Source organism: Leptonychotes weddellii, chromosome 16 (genome assembly GCF_054177405.1).
Source record: "Leptonychotes weddellii isolate Sample4059 chromosome 16, ASM5417740v2, whole genome shotgun sequence".
NCBI lineage: Eukaryota > Metazoa > Chordata > Mammalia > Carnivora > Phocidae > Leptonychotes > Leptonychotes weddellii.
The window spans coordinates 7733875-7751854 of NC_138384.1; the positions used below are offsets into that span (position 1 = coordinate 7733875).

At 44.7% G+C, this 17980-nt stretch overlaps 1 protein-coding gene across 5 annotated transcripts in view; it reads left to right on the top strand.

Annotated features, from left to right (window-relative positions):
* MAF (MAF bZIP transcription factor) overlaps positions 1-17980 on the top strand; it is a 337857-nt gene that overhangs the window by 15277 nt on the left and 304600 nt on the right. The window contains exon 3 of one of the 5 annotated variants that reach the window (XM_081806333.1): positions 184-17711. The exons of 3 other annotated variants lie outside the window; for them this stretch is intronic. The gene's annotated coding sequence lies outside the window, so the exon portion shown is untranslated. Of the gene's footprint in view, positions 1-183; positions 17712-17980 lie in introns of those variants that run through there. One more of the 5 variants, XM_081806332.1, reaches the window with a different exon arrangement.

Sequence of the window (17980 nt, forward strand, 5' to 3'; positions counted from 1 at the left end):
ATGTGCTTGTTTCGATGAGTTTTCGATGAGGGGGATAGCAAGCAAGCAAGGAATGCTGATAAGCCCTTAGGCGTGAAAAGCTCCTGCTTTAGTACTTTGAGTCCTTGGGTTTCACATGGAACATAGATGGTGATCCTGGGGGGACCAGCATGCATGTGTGTCTGTATTTATCTCATTACGTAGGTGTGGTGTACAGATTACTTAATCTCGTCTGAGGAAAGCCCACATCTTTAGCCTTAACCAGCATGAACCTCTTGACACTCACAGAGCTGGTCCTTCTGCTTGAATGTCAGACCATTTGGGTGAGCCTGGTCAACTGGCATCCGTGGTCCCTGGCTGGCTGTACCGGGGCTTCGTAAACATTCCTAATTGTCAGCCTCTTGAAATTCACTCCATACTCACATTTGGAAAATCCGGTGTCATTTTAAAGCACAGTGTGTCCCCCATTTCTGTATCCAAATGTGACTTTGGAACCACTTCCCACCTCAACTGTAGGCAGCAGGAGAGCGCAGGAGACGGGTGGGGGGCAGATATCTGATTTTCATCTACTAAAAAAAAAAAAAAAGAAATTAAGATATTTAAATGAGTTTTCGATTGTAGGTATCCCAGGGTGAATTTAATAATGAAACCTCTTCGCTTAGAAAGCTAGTCCAACACTTGCACACCAATAATTATTTAGTGTCATTGTTTTATGTATTCTTGTTACCTCTTATTGGCTAACGGAACAAAGTTTGATTTCTTTGTCATTAAAAAAATTGCTTGCTGAGAAATCTGCATGAAATACGGTTTTTGATTTCTAGAGAACCTGAGGAGGGGGGCAAAAGTCACACTGTCAAACTGCTACTCTTTGCAAAGGAAACACTTTAAGGATCCATTGAATCCAAGAATGTTGGAAACCAGAACCCCATATTCTCCCATTATTCAAAAGTAGTATCTGATGACTTACTTTTACACCCTGCTTGAATAACTGGACTGTGAATATTTAACTATGATTTCTTTCCTAGCTTTATACAAAATTAACATTTTCCTGAATAGGCTCGTACATAGATTTTAACTTGATGTTATACCTTTGGGATTAATTTGAGTGTCCACGTGTGTGCATGCAGTACAATACTTTATTCCTCTTGTTTTTATTCCTTTCTTTTGTCTCTATCTTTATAATTGGAATTTGAAAACCATCTATTAAATATGATGATCTAGGCCCACTGGCAGGTTTTGTTACATTGAAACCATCCATTTTGAGCAAAGAGTTAATGAACTTTTAAGGCGAGGTTCACACTGGTCCTGACCCTCCTGGTAATTTTTCATATAAGGTTACTGGTGGGAGAGAAATCAAATTTCATCTGTGAACTTGATTGACAGGTGAGAGCAAGGAAGAGAAAGGCATTTGGTCAGATGGGGAATCTGGGGGGAGGAGGACAATTCCTCTGAGTTACTCCGTGATATTAGATATTATAAGCGGACATATGAAAAGTTCAATACTTGATACTCTTGGGAGAGTTACTTAGTGTATATTCAGAAAGTCACTTTGGCTAAGGGATTTTAGTAGTGAAAGCCCAAAATGGAGAACTGCTAGCCTTCTTCTCTCTTGCTCATTTCCACTACGTATAGCTTCGTGGCTTATTTCTGGCAATTTTCTAGCTAGAGTATGAAAATTAAACCACAAACCATTTGGGGAGCCATATAATTACCTTTCATTTATTCTCAGAAACACAGTCTAAATTATATTATGGTTCTTGGGCATATTACAAAATATCCCTCCTAAGCGGTATCGTAAAAAAGATTAAATTCTCCTTTTCTGTAGCATCCCTTGATCCTGACTAACATTTTCCATCAGCGCATGTTACAGCTTAACATACACAAATCTACCCAGATGCATGATTTATCAAGGTTGTGCCTTCTAAGGAAGGTCTTCTCATATGAACGTCCGTGGAGACAACTGCACACTGCTATTTGGTGTAAAATTTTCCATGGTAGCATCCCTGGGTGGTGTGATGTTAGCATCTTTGCCATGGAAATAAGTGATGATGTTGCTTGACCCTAATACCAAGGGTGGCTTTGGAATCCACCTGAGGGGCCGTCCCTCAGCTTGGATTAACACAACTGCCCCTGCGTTGCACCAACACTGAAAGTTGGCTTTCAAGACACGTTCTCTCTTCTTGTGTGCTGAAACCCTATTTTGCAAGGTGGTGATGGATCTTAGCCTGCTCTTGTCTATGCTCTGCCCATTTCAGGTGTTCCTGACATTGGCTAAGACCCATCCGGATGCAACCAAGCCTTAGAGAGCTGCCTTGGGGCAGGGCAGGTGGGATGCACACGTAGGGGAGAGGCCCGTGTGTAGCTTTCCTGTCACCTGTGGGAGAAGCCGATGGAACTTGTATAAATAGTACTTCCTGGGTTCTAAGTACCCGTCAGCTTTTGTTTTTTTTTTCTCTCTCTCTCTAGTCTTACAGTTAGCTGAGTGGACACATTTTATCCTGGCTGTAGCCATGCCAATATGAATCCAAACAAATGTAAGGAAGGCTTCATTGTTTTAGGAACCGGGATAAAAACAAAAGACAAAACAAAACAGCAGTAGAAGTATTCAGAAATCTTGTTTTTATTTTGTATAACTTGACCTCCCATGTTGCCCATAATCATCCAGAAAAAGAAAACTCGAGCATGGTTTCCCGATGCCCTGTGTCAATGTGGGTGCCTTAGCACGGCTATTTAACTCAAACATAAAATGAAATATGTCATAATCGTGTTTCCCTTGCAGAGCCCATCAAAATATTTTAACAGAAATGGTGAATCAGGTGCTGTCGTGCAAAGGACATGTGAAAACGCAGACTGTAAGTTCCGGATTCTTGGTGCCTCTGTTGAGAGAGCCCAAGTGAGAACAGTGGCTGGTCTTGACTGTCTTCATTTCAGGCCCCTCGGGGCTTCTAAATACTCAGTTTTTAAAGTACATCCTCCACCCCCCACGGCAGCAAGGAACAGAATGCTGTCCTGTATGCAGATCTGGAGCGGACCCATCCATCACAAGTTCCATGAGTATGTCTTAAGCGAATTACATCAACGTATTTGTTGGCACTGAGAAAAAAAAGGGGGGGGGATAATTTCACTTAAAGTGTTTATTATGCGGACTTACCTAATTGCTTGTTGTTGTTTGCTTATTTAGGTCATGCTCCCACACAACTTCCATCCGTACCCCCTTTCCATACAAGGTCTGCCTACTGTTTTTCTTTCGGTGGGCTCTGGTTGACTACTGAGCTGATTTAATCAATTAATTATAGCAGAGCAGGTGCAGGGTAACTAGCCTGATGATGCCATATGAAGTCATATTTTCAGTGAGCCCTAGGATACTACTGAAGGGGCAACTTAAAGAAATTACGCATTTAGGGGGGAAAAGGGAAGAAAAGAGTTTTGGTAAAAGTACGGCGCTCATTATTTAACACAAAGTGATGCTCCTGTAAAGAGCATCTGTGCTAAAAGCACACATTCAGTCACCTGCCAGAAGGTCAGACTTACTGCTGCCGTTCACAGACGCCGATGTCGAGACCCTCTTCACCTGCCCATTGCTGAGTCTTCTGTTTCCTCCAACCAAAAATCGCTGTAAAGTTGTTGTTCAGTGTCTGCATTTTGGGGTTTTCCTGGCACCTAATGAAATTATTGGCAATAAATGAGCTAAGCAGAAGGGTTGGTTTTGATTTTTTTTTTTTTTTGGTCTTTTTGCAACATTTGGAACATGCTGGGGCAGGGGTCAGCCAGTGGGGAAGATTCAGTGTGCCTCTGTTTCCAGCATCCACGGGAAATATTACAAAGCCGTTAGCACTGATAGAATTAACACTAAGTAGGGGGAGGGGAGGAGCAGTTCCAGGTGTTGGGCAGGAAACTCAAACCAGCTGTGGCCATCACAGGTACTGTCAAGGGAGAGGACTCAGACACAGGAGCAGTGACCTCAGATGTAAGGCCCTGGAAGATATTAACACCTAATTAACAATCCAGGGGCACACATCCTACAACATAAACCCTGCCTGCAGGAGGTGAGAATGACAAGAAAGAAAGAGAGGACACTAGTTGGGTTTTGTTTTCACCTTTTCCCTCAGCAAGCTTTGTCTAATGACCTGTTATTCACATGCAGCCAGGGAGGATTTCTTTGTTCATTCCTGTCCACTGAAAAGCCCAGTAAGTTCATTAGCCAGCAGGTAGCCAGCGGAGGTGAGAATGGAATTGATTTACCCTGAGGTCACACCTCCTTTACATTGGGTTTTACAAAGTTTCTTTTTTTCTCCCCTGGCTCCTTCTGCAGCAGAGTTGTGTCCTGGGTTTACAGTTATTTTAAAGGGCTTCGGAACGAGGGGTGACTCCCCCCTCTCCCCAACAACAAAGTTAATCAAAATGTAGACCTTTGGTTGCCAATGGTAGTTAATTACAGGGCTTGAATCTGTACCGCGATGGTGTGCCTCGGGCGGGTTCATATTTTAAAATGAAGTTCATTCCTCATGTACATGAAAAGAGGGGAAAGCTGGTCGGGGCGGGGGGGGGGGGGTCTCTTCCTGGGCTGCAAATTTTGAATAAGGGAATAGAATTTCCTGTTTACGTTTTAAAAATCTCTCTTCCTTATTTTCCTGCCCTCTCTCTCACTTCATAACGGAGCCATTAGAACACTTTCGAGAAATCTTAAGGTGCACACGATACGTTTCAGTGTTTGGAATCATGCATGGCATTTTAGAAGGCCACGTGAGTCTGCTGAAAAGGATGGGTAGCATCTCCCTGCTCTCAGCAGTAGCCAAGAGAAGTCAGAAATCCCTTCACCCATATTGACCTTTTGGACACAAGCTAAGAACTGTTTTCTCGTACTTTGCTCCAGTGAGTAGCCCATACACACACTTCTGTTCTGATGCCCAAAGACTGTTTTATTTATTTGTTATTGGGCTTTCCCAGACTTTTTATTTTATTTTTCCTTCTCTTTTTCTCCTTGGAAAGCCCGGAAGCGGTTTCTCCCCATTGCAAAGCGCACGGGCCCGCACAGGCTTGCCTGGCACGTGCGGGGGTCTGCGCCTGGGCTCTCCCTCACCGCGAAGCGGGGAGCGTTTGTGACGAGGACTGGATTTCCCGTCAGCCTCGGAGTGGCGTTGCTGCGCAGGGCTGATGGCTCCCAGCTGCCCTCCTCCCCAGCAGCCTTCCGGAGACCCCGTCTGCCTTGCAGGCCGTTGGCCTCGCCTTCTTGCGCTTCGCACGTGCTCCTTGTTCTCCTGATCAGTGGAGCCAGCGAATCAGATTGTGCGCTCTTCCGCACGCACGTGTCTGCCCCAGCTTAGTGGTCACGGAGAAAGTTGTTAGCGAACGAACGCGGGCTGTCTTCTAAACGCAGTCTCTGTGGGTAGTCGGGGAGCCTAATTATTCAGAAGTTACCTCCGTTTGATCTGAACTTTGGTTACTTGGTAGCATCCTGACAAGAGGCAAAAAGGTCATTGGTCACGGAATAGCACAAGGCAGGTGCTATAAACCCTCCCTACAGACTGGCGGTCAGATAGGACGCCTGGCTCCCAAACTGAGCTGGTGGGATCTGAGTCGGAGAGTCTGGGCCTCGACTCCAGAAGAAAAGCCCGGGGTATACCTTGTTTCCTGACGGAGAGCGGGAGGTTTCCCTTGTCCAGCCAGAGCTCGGAGTTTTCATAGCAGCATGGGGAAAGCCGTCCTGTCCCGGAGAGGAAGAACAAAGTAAGGAATGATTTATTTTAAATATTTTCCTCCTATTGTGTTTGAGCCGGCTGATATTAGTATTGAGAAGCTTTCTGTCCTGTTGCTGGAAAACTTTTATTATTATTTTTTTATGGCATTGGTGGGAATGGGGGCCCGGGGATGGGGGGTGGGGGGGAGTGCGGTTCCTGCAAGGTGTTTCGGTCTGTCTTGACTCATCATTTTACAGTGTCATTCAGATTCGCCATTCTCGGCACCATCATTTCCTTCCACAATAAAAAAGGCACCTTCCCATGTTTGCCACGGTTAACACGGATCAGATTTTTACTTTAGGGAAAATGAGATCCGGGTGTGTGATTTCATTGTAAATTCGTCAGGAGTTATTTGCAGAGCTACTGAGGATGCTGTTGTTCTGAGAATGCAATTTTTACTGTTTCTTTAAAATTTAATTGGGATCAGGTCACTGTGTGGTTTCAACTCAAGGCTTTCTTTTTTCTTTTTTTTTTTTTTTTTTTGCTATTGCAGGCTGCAGTAAAGTGATTTGTAATTTATATTTCAAACTTTGGTATCGTTAAACTAAACTGTAAAGACTGGCTTTGGGGTTTTGCTCATAAAATAAATATTTTTTTTTAAAGATTTTATTTATTTATTTGAGAGAGAGAGAATGAGAGACAGAGAGCATGAGAGGGAGGAGGGTCAGAGGGAGAAGCAGACTCCCTGCCGAGCAGGGAGCCCGATGCGGGACTCGATCCTGGAACTCCAGGATCATGACCTGAGCCGAAGGCAGTCGCTTAACCAACTGAGCCACCCAGGCGCCCCAATATTTGAAAAAATATAGCAGTGAGGCTTACATAGTAGAGGCAATGTAAGTACATGTATATCTGTGTATATGAATATATACGTATGTATTTTTGTTCCTGGAGACTCTTAACCCTAGCCCTGAAAAGGCATTTTACAAAATTGTGACTTTCTGTAAACATCCAGGTATGAGCATACTCTGGTAAGAATGTAAGCACATTTTCTTTAATGAACTTCTAATTTGTTTTTTAAAACTCCAGTCATAATTCACATTAACTTATTCTTTCAGTTATTTTATTTTTGCACTGAAGAGTCCGCGTATCCATGCTAGAATTCTCTGTAAGCTATAGTGCTCCTTAGCTAGGAACACTTTTTTTTTTTTTTCTTTCCTCCTAACAAGGAAGCTCATTTAGAAAGAAATGTTTATGTGAAGTGCTTGTCAGTTGGCATTTTTACTGGTTTGCTAACCCAAAGGTAAAATATAAAGCCATGTCTTTTCCTCGCTGGCTTGTTGTTACTAGAAGGGTCCCTCCCTTGTTAGCTTGATAAATAATTTTACTAGGGGGACTCTGCTGTATTTTTATGCTTGCTGTCTATTTTCTGCTTGCTGCAAATAAATTTCTGTACTCAGAGGGCACTAAAACTCCAAACACATGGTATTTTCCCATTTTGCTGCTGGTCGCCTGAAATATTTATTCCATCTCGTGTTTTTAATTAATTTTTTAAAGGAAAAAATAAGTTGTGGTTAATATCAGACAGAAATTTGTCATATATTTCTCAGCACCGTTGGGTTTGAGCGGGGAAGGATGGCTTTTTGAAAGGATTCGTGTCTCACATTTGTCCAGTTGAAGACAGGAGTTATTTATTGGGGGGGTCCTGAAGTTTTCTCGTTATAGATTTCCTTGTCTGTCTTTCCAACTTTAAATATTAAGCTGTTAATATGAGAAATGAATAGGGCTATAGAATTCTATCTAGAAACAAGGCACTCCACAATAAAATCTTTACCTTTGAAAAATGATTCATTGTGTGAAAGTAGAGATAAAATTGGTCATAGGTATCAATATGGATATCGGCATCCACCTGAGTCCCAGACATTTAGACCTGGGATTCATTACGACTGAGGTGAGGTTGGTGTGGATCACTGGGGGGAAATGGGTGGTACATACCTAAAGATAAATACCCTATAGCATTCCAATAAAGTAAAATGAAATAATATATCCTATAATTGCAAACAGTGAACATAGCACATACCAGGTGTACAATGAAATGTTTCCTGAAGGAATGACATGCACATTGGTAAGACAAGTGATCATTTTAAGTGAATGCCAGATTATTACATGCATTGAAATACGATTTCTTTCAAAGCAGATATGCTGCTTGTTATGTGTGACTTGTTATTTGCTCATTAGCAGGGTTTTATGTTGTGAAATTGGAAAACATTTTTAGAAAGGTACCAGAGACATAAATTTGAAGCCAGATTGCCAGCGCATGTCACCAACATCCCCAGTATTGGGGAGACTGCGTCAGAGGTTATCTGGAGTCAGTTTCTGCAGAGATCACCAAAACGAAGAGGAAAATGTAGAAGAAGGGCCCACATACGAGTTCTCAACTATGCACAAAGGTCCAAAGGTCAAGATTTTGAACACTTATATTCTTGGGTTTTGAACCATAAGATTTAGTCAAAATATTTTCACTATAGATATATATGTTGCTTATTATAACATGTATGTATCTTATTAAACATGTATATGGGTTTTATTTTCATATCCCACTTATCAGGGATTTCAGAGATTAGCTAGACTTTAAGATGATGGCTTGTTTTTCCCTCTACCTCTGCAGTTTATAGAGACTATTGAGAATCAGACTTTTCTTATATTTAAGGGAGAGGTGAGACTCAGCATTTCCTCTGGTCACTGTAGGGGTATACCAGTTTGTCAGGAGTTAGAGAAAACTTCCATGGGGTTGCAGACCATGATGTTCCACCCAGCCTTCCTCTTTGGAGGTCATCCAAAGCCTCACCGGCTTTGATGACCACAGCTGCCATTGATTGTCTCCTGGGAGCCAGGACCTACGCCATCTTTGATCGTTACAACAACTAGAGGGGCAGATATTTTAATCCCCTTTATACAGATGAGGAAACTCGGGCACAAAGCTATTAAAATATAATTTGAGTCGACACTGCGGTCATGCGGATATTTATTTCTAGATAGATGCCATGCTACCCCTGCCCGGGGCAGCTTATTCCCTCCTTTCCAGTTAAAAAGCCTAGCGATTAACCTTAGCACATGTAGCATGACCTCAGTAGCCTTTTCCTCTTTGGTCCTCTTTTTCTGAGTTGGGTTGAGTGAAACCTAGAAAAAAAAATATTATAATCTGATTAGTATCTAGAAGACTGGGACTGGTCCTTCTCATGATCTTGACCCCGAGGACCCCCTCCAGCTCTAAAGTCAAACGATTCTGTGGTTTGATTTCGGTAGCTAACAGAGCAGCCTTTTCCTCCTCAAAGATAAAGATTGTCATTTCAAGAGCATTTAAAAAATAATAGATGGTACATTTCCTTAATACCCTGTAATGTGTAAAGTGTCAGGTGTGCAATTGACACTGAGGAAATTGCAGGATAGTGAAGATAAATCAGCATTAAATCACTCCATTGAAAGCCTCGTTTAATAAAAAGTTGTCAGCAAAATCTGTAGTAACATGAGAAAGAATACACAGTTTCTGCATCTGTAAAATAGGATTGTAAGATAGCATTGTGCAAAGGATTAAATACAATGATGTATGTAGAGCACCTGGCGCAGAGGAAACCCCCCACCACACTCGGCCTTGCTCAGTATTATATGGAATAAAACTTTGACCTTGACACTTTGCAAACCGTGGTTTGTTTTAACATAACTTTGCTATTACGATATCACACTTATTCCCCTCTGCTAAGTGTGGTCAAATTGGAAAATGGAGAAAAACCTAGAACAGTAGTTTATGACTATTATCTGCTTTATCTGTTCTCCCCTGAAAAAAATGCCATCACCCCTTAAATTTTTTTTTAAAAGATGTGCTTGGGGGAGTTCTGTGGTCAAATAATTCAGGGAATTTATGGATTAGGCAAAATCAAACATTTATTTCTGCTATCATCCATCTTAGAGCCTTATATGCTCATATTATTGTGACCCTCTATGGGGAAGGAACGGCACAGCTAAACACACTGTATCCTCCAAACTTACTTGAACATGGAACCTGTTCCCTAATGAACCATCTTGTGGAACTAACATCACAGGACAGTTTTGAAAAATGGTGATTGAAATACTAAATTTTATTTAGGACTCGAGGATCCCTTTACTCATTCCCCCCTATGAAAGTTGTGTTCTGACAGATGCGTTTGTAATTCTGTGTATTTGTTTTATTAATCAGAGCCCTCTCTAACAGCTACAGGGCATCTGATCAGCCGGAGAAGAAGCATGATTCCGTTGATGTCTGTGCAGTCGAAAGAAAACCTTATCACGGGGGTTTACCCCGTAGGTCTTTACAGTAACAGGAGTGACTCCTGGGTGCTCTCACTGCCTTCATGAGCTCCCTGTGGGGTTTCCGGGCCCGGGTTTGGGATCCTCTGCTCTGATTAAAAAACCCAAGATCACTGTCAAAGCCAGACTTTGACTGGGTTTGTGATTGGATGAGCCTTCCAAGGAAATCAGAGGTCCTGTAAGGAAATATGTTAATGTCCTAGAATCTTGGACAGGGACTCTTTGGACATAAAAACTCTGCCTTCAAGTTTCTGTTCTTTTCTTATAAGGATAAGGGTGTCCATTAAGGGCACGTATATACAAGCTAGGGACTGGAGGGCAGTTCGGGATGGAGGTTCATTACTCCTGTGCCTTCTACCTCCCTTCTCTCTTTTTGTACACCTGCTTCATTCTTCCTACAGAAAGCAGGCAGGCCTTCTCTCCAGAGAACATGTGATTCCCCCAGTCACCTCTGGGTTCCACCCTAAACTTGGCTTTGAGTTTCTAGCAGGGGTGGGTCGGAGACTCTTACAACGCAGTTCTAGGAAAAGAGAGCTGATTGGCTCACCTTGGTCAGGTTGATTGATTGCTCATCCAATCAGCAGTGGCTGGGCGGGGGGCCTCGTCTGCGCCTTCTGAGTAAGATTTCCCCGAGAACCGGGTGCGTGCAGCAGGGCTCCGAAGATGGGCACCTCGCAACACGGGGGAGGAAACTTTTACCCCAGACTTTTGTACACCCCTTTTGGGGATAGAGGTGAGTAGAATTAGGCCATGAACAGATATCTGAACCCATTGCCAAGGTTGTTAACCTTGGATGCGCCTGTGGGAGCTTTTAAAACCATCGAGGCCCTGCCCCAGACCATTCACTCTGGAACCTCTAGGGGTTCAGGCCATCAGTATTTAAGTAACAATTCCCAGTGATTCTCAGGCACAGCCAGGATTTAGAACTCCTAATAGAAGACTTCAGGGACGCAGAAAGTGAAGAAATAACTGGTGACTTTCCCATATTTTATCGTTCTGTCTCACAGACTCAGCGTTTTTCAGGCCTGGGTTAAACTTAAAAGGGATGAACAATCGCTTTGTGCTTTTCCTGCTTCATCTGTTCTTCCCAGTCCTTCATTAATATCAAGTCTATGTAACGAAGGGCGTAAGGAAGTCAGATAAGGCACCTAGGGAAAGCAAATTGCAGGTGGGGTCCAGAAGCCTCCTTCTTACACCTAACTTAGCCACTAAGCAGCCACACGATCCCGGCCTGCATATTGCCCTGATTACCCTGTGGAGTCTCATTCTTCTCTTTTGGGAAATGGGTCAAATAAGCCAAAATCAGAGACCATCTATGAGTCTACACAGTCAGCTAAGTGACCATGTCATCACAGATCCAGCACATACAATGAGGGGTTGGTACTGAGGATTTTGAGCTAGCAGAATGGGTAGTTTTAAATGTGTGATGGTATTCAGAGGGAAAAAAAAATTCTGCATATAAAAGAGAATAATGTATTTAGTTATTGAGTTACAAGGATAGATGTATTCCAAATGATTTGCACAAACTTTTACAAATGCCAAGGAGATGCTGTATTATTTGTTGTCATTACACCAGGCACTTACTTAGCTAGTGTAATTGGGCTTATAGTAGAAACAGGACCGGAGAAAATGGTGCTGGCTGGGTTTAACCAAGATGTTTGATCACATGCGATCAGACCCATTGATCCTCCACTAAAGCGTAGCATTAAACCACACAAAAAAGGCCCGCTCTGAAGGCACTCTTCACTCTACTTTGTGAAACAATTACCTTTTAAATTTCTCATCTCCTCTTGGATTCTAAACTCTGTGAGCATGAGTCTGAGCCTCATTTATTTTTGTGCCCAGCCCAGCCCTGCGTCGGTGAGCAGCACACAGCATCTGTGCCTCGGGTCCTTTCCGGAAAGTGGCAGAACACACTCAAATAAACAGGAGCACAAACGAGCAAGCAAACAAATGAGTAATAAGAGCCTCATAAAAGTTTCTTAAGCGACAAAGATGCCATCTTCGCAATCTGTCAAAAATTCTTAGAGGTTGTTCTCTTAATCCTCTCCCTGCTTTTCAAAAGACCCATATCCTGACATTTCCTTGACACTTTTGTGGGCTAAGTTTCTTTTCCTGGACAGCTTGTTAAATATAGTCTGCACCAGCCAGACCTATTTCTTAATGTCCTTTTTTGGAGAGCTATTGGAAAATAAACCCCTTTTCTCTGGCTGGTTTGGCATCCGAGTTATTAGGCTTTATTTTAGGATTTAACTCAATGAACACTTCCCGTACACTATCTATATACTAGAGTATGGAGTCCGTGCTGGAGGATTCAGAAACCAATAGGACACAGTTCTTGCTCTCAAGATTCATTATTGATGCATCAGACAATTAAAATAAATAAATACTTGTCCTGCTCGATAAATGCTTTCCAGAAGACGTGGGGTTCGTGAGTGAGCAGGAAGCGGGTTGTCATTTTCTGAACACCCATGCAGAAGCAAAAGGAAACGATGATGTTTTTAACTTGAGATGGGGAAGGTCTTCCTTAGCCTGACCTAAAACCCACATGCTGTACAGCAAAGGGTTGATAAATTTGACTACGTAAGCATTTAAACCCTACACATAGCAAAAACACCATTAACAAAATCAAAAGACAAGCAGCAAAGTGGGAAAAACTACAACCCACCAGATAGTCAAAGACCTAATTTCTTTGGTGTGAAGAGCTCTTATAAATCCACCAGAAAGAAGACCAACAACCTGACAGAAAACTGGGCAAATAAGAATGGACAGCTTTTAGAAGTAAACACAAGTGACCAATAATCTTAGGAAACAGTGTCCATCCCCACTCCTAACCAAATCGTAGCAGCGAGAATATCGCATTTCGGCTGAAATGAGGGGTGATGGGCAGCCTCACCCACTCTTGTGAGCCTGTGAACTAGACAGCCTTTTAGCTGGCTTTTATAATATCTTGTAGCACAGAATATTCACAGGCAAAACGCCAGTTTCTACACGTTTCCTGTTTGGGGATCTTAATTCACCACAGCAGTGTTGCTATTGCTGGAAAAAACCGTGTGTTTATGGGTGTGAGCTGGGGAGGAAGGATTGCCCCAGACAGGGACCAGTGGGTAAACTGGGGTCCGATGGAGAAGAAACTGGAAGGCCAAGCCAAAGAGGGCATGCAAACAGAAGTAGAAAACAAAGGGGAATGAATTGGGGTGGTGGGTGCCCTGGCCGTTTGCACGTTCCCCTTCCCTGAAGCCGCTCAGTCCAGCCTTCATTTCCACCAGGCTGAACCCATCCAGGTATAGCCCCTCCCCCTTGGTCAATCTGCATGTGCTCCCCACTCCCTACCGGATAAAAGGCTCATTTGTGTTAATTGAATTAAGGCCGGTATTGTTCACTGAGCTATAGCAGAGTCCCTCTGTGCTGGCCCTTTTCCGTATCATCTGCATTGTCACAGCCAAAGGTGTTGCGGGGGCGGGGGGGGGGGGGGGAGGGGCATTTTTCAAAGAACTACATGGGGATTTGGTCACATGTCTGCCATTAACATCAATCGCCAGCGCAGGGCAGAAATGCCTGGCACGTTCCTACACACACCTCTTTGAAAAATCGTCCCCTCTGGTGTTGCTACCAGGCTCCCCTCCACTGATACAGGATTTGGGGGCTTTGAAGTCGGTTGTGGAAATTTCACTGCCTTCTTTGACTCCAGCAAATTGCGCCAAAATGCTACAAATGTAAAAAAGACTAAGGGAGCTTTAGCAGCAGCTTAGAGGTGGAATCCCCTTAAGCCATTGACAGAAAAACTCGTTTCTTCTTTCAGTTTTTAATTTGTGAGTTATATGTTAAAATACAGCAGTGTAGTTCCAGGCTTCTCTCAGGAAGTTGGGTTTGGGGCGGTGAGGAAAGGGGTAGGTGGTAGCTCTAGTTCTTTGAACTGGTTGCATTTAGGGGCTTGCCTTGACTCGGGGTCAAAGCTGCCTGCGGAGAAATGGTGTAAGACAGATTGTGCCCAATGGGCTTGAAAAGCATTTGCAACATGGGGTCGGGCGTTACCAAGGTGAACCTGGATTTGACTGGGTGTTGGGGCACGTTGGATGCCAAGCCCAGAAATCCTGCAGACTCATGCTGCGTGAGTGCTGGAATGGGTAGGACGGGGAGATTCGAACCCACTGCTTCGTTCCGGGGCCAGGGTTACTGATGTGTTCACAATCTTGCCTTAGGAGTGCCCCGTTTTGGGGGGAGATCATTGGGCTTGGGTGCATTTTCTGAAAATCTCCCTGTAGTTATTTTATTCCCACAGTGCGTTCGCCCTGTAACAGGTGCGTCAGGGAAGGACCGCTTGAGGCTCTCCAGGCTTCTGTGCCCCCTCCAGAAATACAAGGATTTGGCAGGAATCACAGGTTTTCAAACTCGTTTTGTTTCAACAGGGGAACTGTTTGTAACATGAAGGTTTATGTGGGGTCACTGTATAAAAAGGAAGCCACAGAGGGTGGAGTTGGCCCTCCAAATTGTTGCCTTTTGTCCCCCACCCCCCGGATTCCAGGATCTCTGCAGCCTTCTTTGAATATCTTTTAGGAATCATTCTCAAGGGAGTGAGAGCTCAGACAGTCTTTGATGTAGCAAAGGCCCACTTTCCCTCACTACAAACACGGAGCGATCCCTCACCGTGCAGCAGGATGTACCCGCATCAGTGTCAGGCCTTTCCAGCTTTGTGACTTTGGGGAAGGCACTTCCCTTCTATAGACGGGATGACGGAACCAGCCTCGTGGAATTCTCAGTACAGGTGAAATCAATAAGCAGAGGCAGCTGACATGAGCAGTCACAACCGTGTCTTTTTTGGCTCGAAAATGTTGATCTTTTTTTTCTCAGGATTCAAGGGAATCCCATAGTTTAGTTGGCAAAATGGACGGTTCCCTTCTGTATATCTGCCTCTTCCCTGTTTCTCTGCCCGTCACTTGTCACCGAGAAATGCGGTCTTTCCCCGGAAACCCCACTAGACTGTGATCAAGGATCCGTACCTTTCACGCCTCGTGCTCAGCACTTAGCACAGGGCCCGTCACTGAACAGATTCCCAGGAGATGTTTGCTGGGTGGCCGACTGGCGGTGTGCTGGAGCCCACTTCTGTGGGCAGGCAAGAGCCAGTTGGGTGCATCTCTTCCCAATTCCGTATTTAGGCCCTGGGAGCATGAAATCGGCCATGAATATTTGCAGCATGGAATGCAAATGCAGCTCAGAGCCCCTTTCCCTGCTCCCCTCCACCAGAGAGCTGGCTGTTAAACATCTAGCAGCACACCACTCTTTGAGCTGCCCAGATTTAAAAAAAAAAAATGGAAATTGAGCAGAGCAGAAGCACCTGTATCAGAAGCATCATCTCCAGTGTGGCTACTTTGACGGTGAGCACAAGGGAATCTGTGAAGGGAAGAGTGTTGTAGGCTGGAGGCATCAGAGAAGGATCTTGGGGGACAGAGAGGGTGTGGGTGTCTAGGAAGAAGTGATAGGATGTCCAGGCTCTGAGGACAGGATGGGAAAGGACGCGAGCGGGTGAATAAGGGAATGTTTCTCGCCTTGCCCAGGACAATTATGGGAGGCGATGGCGGGACGGGGGGGATTTGATTAGGCGGACCTAGAAGGATGTTTAGGTATTGCTAAAGAGAAACTTGAATTTCACCGCCGCCGGCAGCAATCGCTGTACCTTGTAGATACATCCGCTTTAATGCAAAGCGCTCACCTGCCAAATGTACTGGCCTCCTTGAGCTGATGCACAGTCCAACTAAACAGCTTCCAGAAAGTTTAGAAATTTGGGTAAATCGATGGGAAAGGAATCCAGAAAAGGAACAACATGAGGAGCCGGGCTGTGTGAGGCTGTGGTTTGAGGCTGAGAGCAGAGGGAACCCCTATACTGTCCTCGCTGTTCCTGTCCAAGATTCGGGCTGACGGGTCATGGGACCAACCTCAATGGTTTTTAATTTTAGCGCGTTGGACGTTGACCAGTGCCTCCCTGAGAACCTGGGTCAGCTCCCTCGAGGTCGGTGGTTCTCAATGTCAGCTACCCCTGAGAATCACCTGGCAAGCTTTCAAAATCCCAGTGCCTCAGCCCCAGCCCAGCTCAATGAAATCAGAATCCCAAGATGGGATCAGTATTTTTCTTGGAAGGGCCCCAGGTGACTGTAGTGTGCAGCCAAGGCTGAGAGACACTGCTGTAAGGCATTGACTTTCGACTTGGGTGAGCGTCCGGCCCCCCGAATGACACCTTGCAACTCTGATTGCTAGCCCCCATCCCTGGAATTTCAGATTTCAGCAATCTGGGTGTGGCCCAGAATTTCTATTTCTAACCTGTTCTCAGGTTCTGGAATGGGGCACATTTAAAAACTACTGCTTCCAGGTATCGGAAGCAGCATTTGGAAAACTATCCAGTGGAGGAGGCGAGTAGGCTGGGGTCCCCGGCCCAGCTCTGCAGTTCTCATCTGCATGACCCCACGCATGTGTTGGAAGCATGCGTCTGAACCCGGGATGATATTGCTCCCCACAGGACAGGCTGCAACATCTGGAAACCATTGGGGTGTCATGACTCAGGGACTGGGTGCTCCTGGCCTCTAGTGGGAGGAGAGCAGGGATGCCCTCAGTGTGTAGGACAGACCACGCTGGGATGGAGAAACCCTGCTTTAAAGCTTTGGAGCTTTTTTTGACTTCATACATGAAGTGGGGATAGTCGTACTTGTTTTTCTAGATTGCTGCTAAGAATAAATGACATCCTACAGATAAAGCACTGTAAGCAGGAAGCGCTCAGTAAAGGGGAGTACAATCCACCCTTGAACTACGGGGGTTTGAACTGCGCAGGTCCACTACCTGCAGGATTATCTCAATAAATATATGGACAGCACCGCCAATGTATTTTCTCTTCCTGATGATTTTAATAACATTTCCCTTTCTCCAGCTTACTTTATTGTAAAAATACAGGATGTAATACAAATATCATACAAAATACGTATGAACTGACCGTGTTATCAGTAAGACTCCTGATCAACCCAGTAGGCTCATAGTAGGTAAGCTTTTGGGGGGTGAGAAGCTATGTGTGGATTTTTGATGGCACCGGGGTGGGAACCCTTAATCCCTGTGTTGTTGCCAGTCAAATTTTGTAGTTCTTACCCAGCTGGACCACTCAGTGATGTAAACTTGTTGGAGGGACTTGACCTCCATGGACCTGTCTTCTCATCTGTAAAATGGGCACAGGAATAGGACCAAACCCTGAAGGATAGTTGCAAAGATTAAAGAAGGTAATCTCTGTGAAGTCCTCAGAAGCACTCGACAAACATCCATGATTATGGTTTCCCATGATATCTTTGCACAGACCTTGATTGTCTCCCTTGAAGAGTCTAAGATGCTGACTTACGGCTTCTCACTTAGCAGGCCTGTGATATAGGTGGAAGATTGGCTAATTTCTGGTTTTCGGGTTGCAAGGGCTCAGGAAGAGCAGCAGGGATAGGGCATCCTCTTAGCATTCCAGGCCAGGACCCGAGACTCCAGAGCCGGATGCTGCTTCCAGAGCGCCCAGCTGCATGCGGCTGCTCAGGTTTGCTTACCTGTTCCCAGCTTCAGTACAGGTCTGTTTTGGTGAGAGTTTGGTGATGTGAAATTTTTAGAAGACAAAACATCCCCGGGACCCATATTCCATAGGTAGATAGACCTCAAGGCACCAAGTGACCGAGGGTGCATCCCCACCCAACCCTCCCCACTTTCCAGAAGGAGCAGGAATTTGAACCCAAGTCTCTTTGACTCCAGTGCCTGCACCAGCCTGTGGCTCATGATGTGAGTTATAACAGGAAGAATACCTCAGGGGTGCCCAGGGGCCATCCAGAGACACCCCAGTCCAACCAAACCTCCTATATAGAGAGTTTCTGCTCCCATCTGAACCACAGCCTCAGAGGTAAACGTCCTTTCTCTAATCTGCACACAAAATGGATTTTAGCAAGTGGATTTTACTGAGGAACAGACTCCTACTT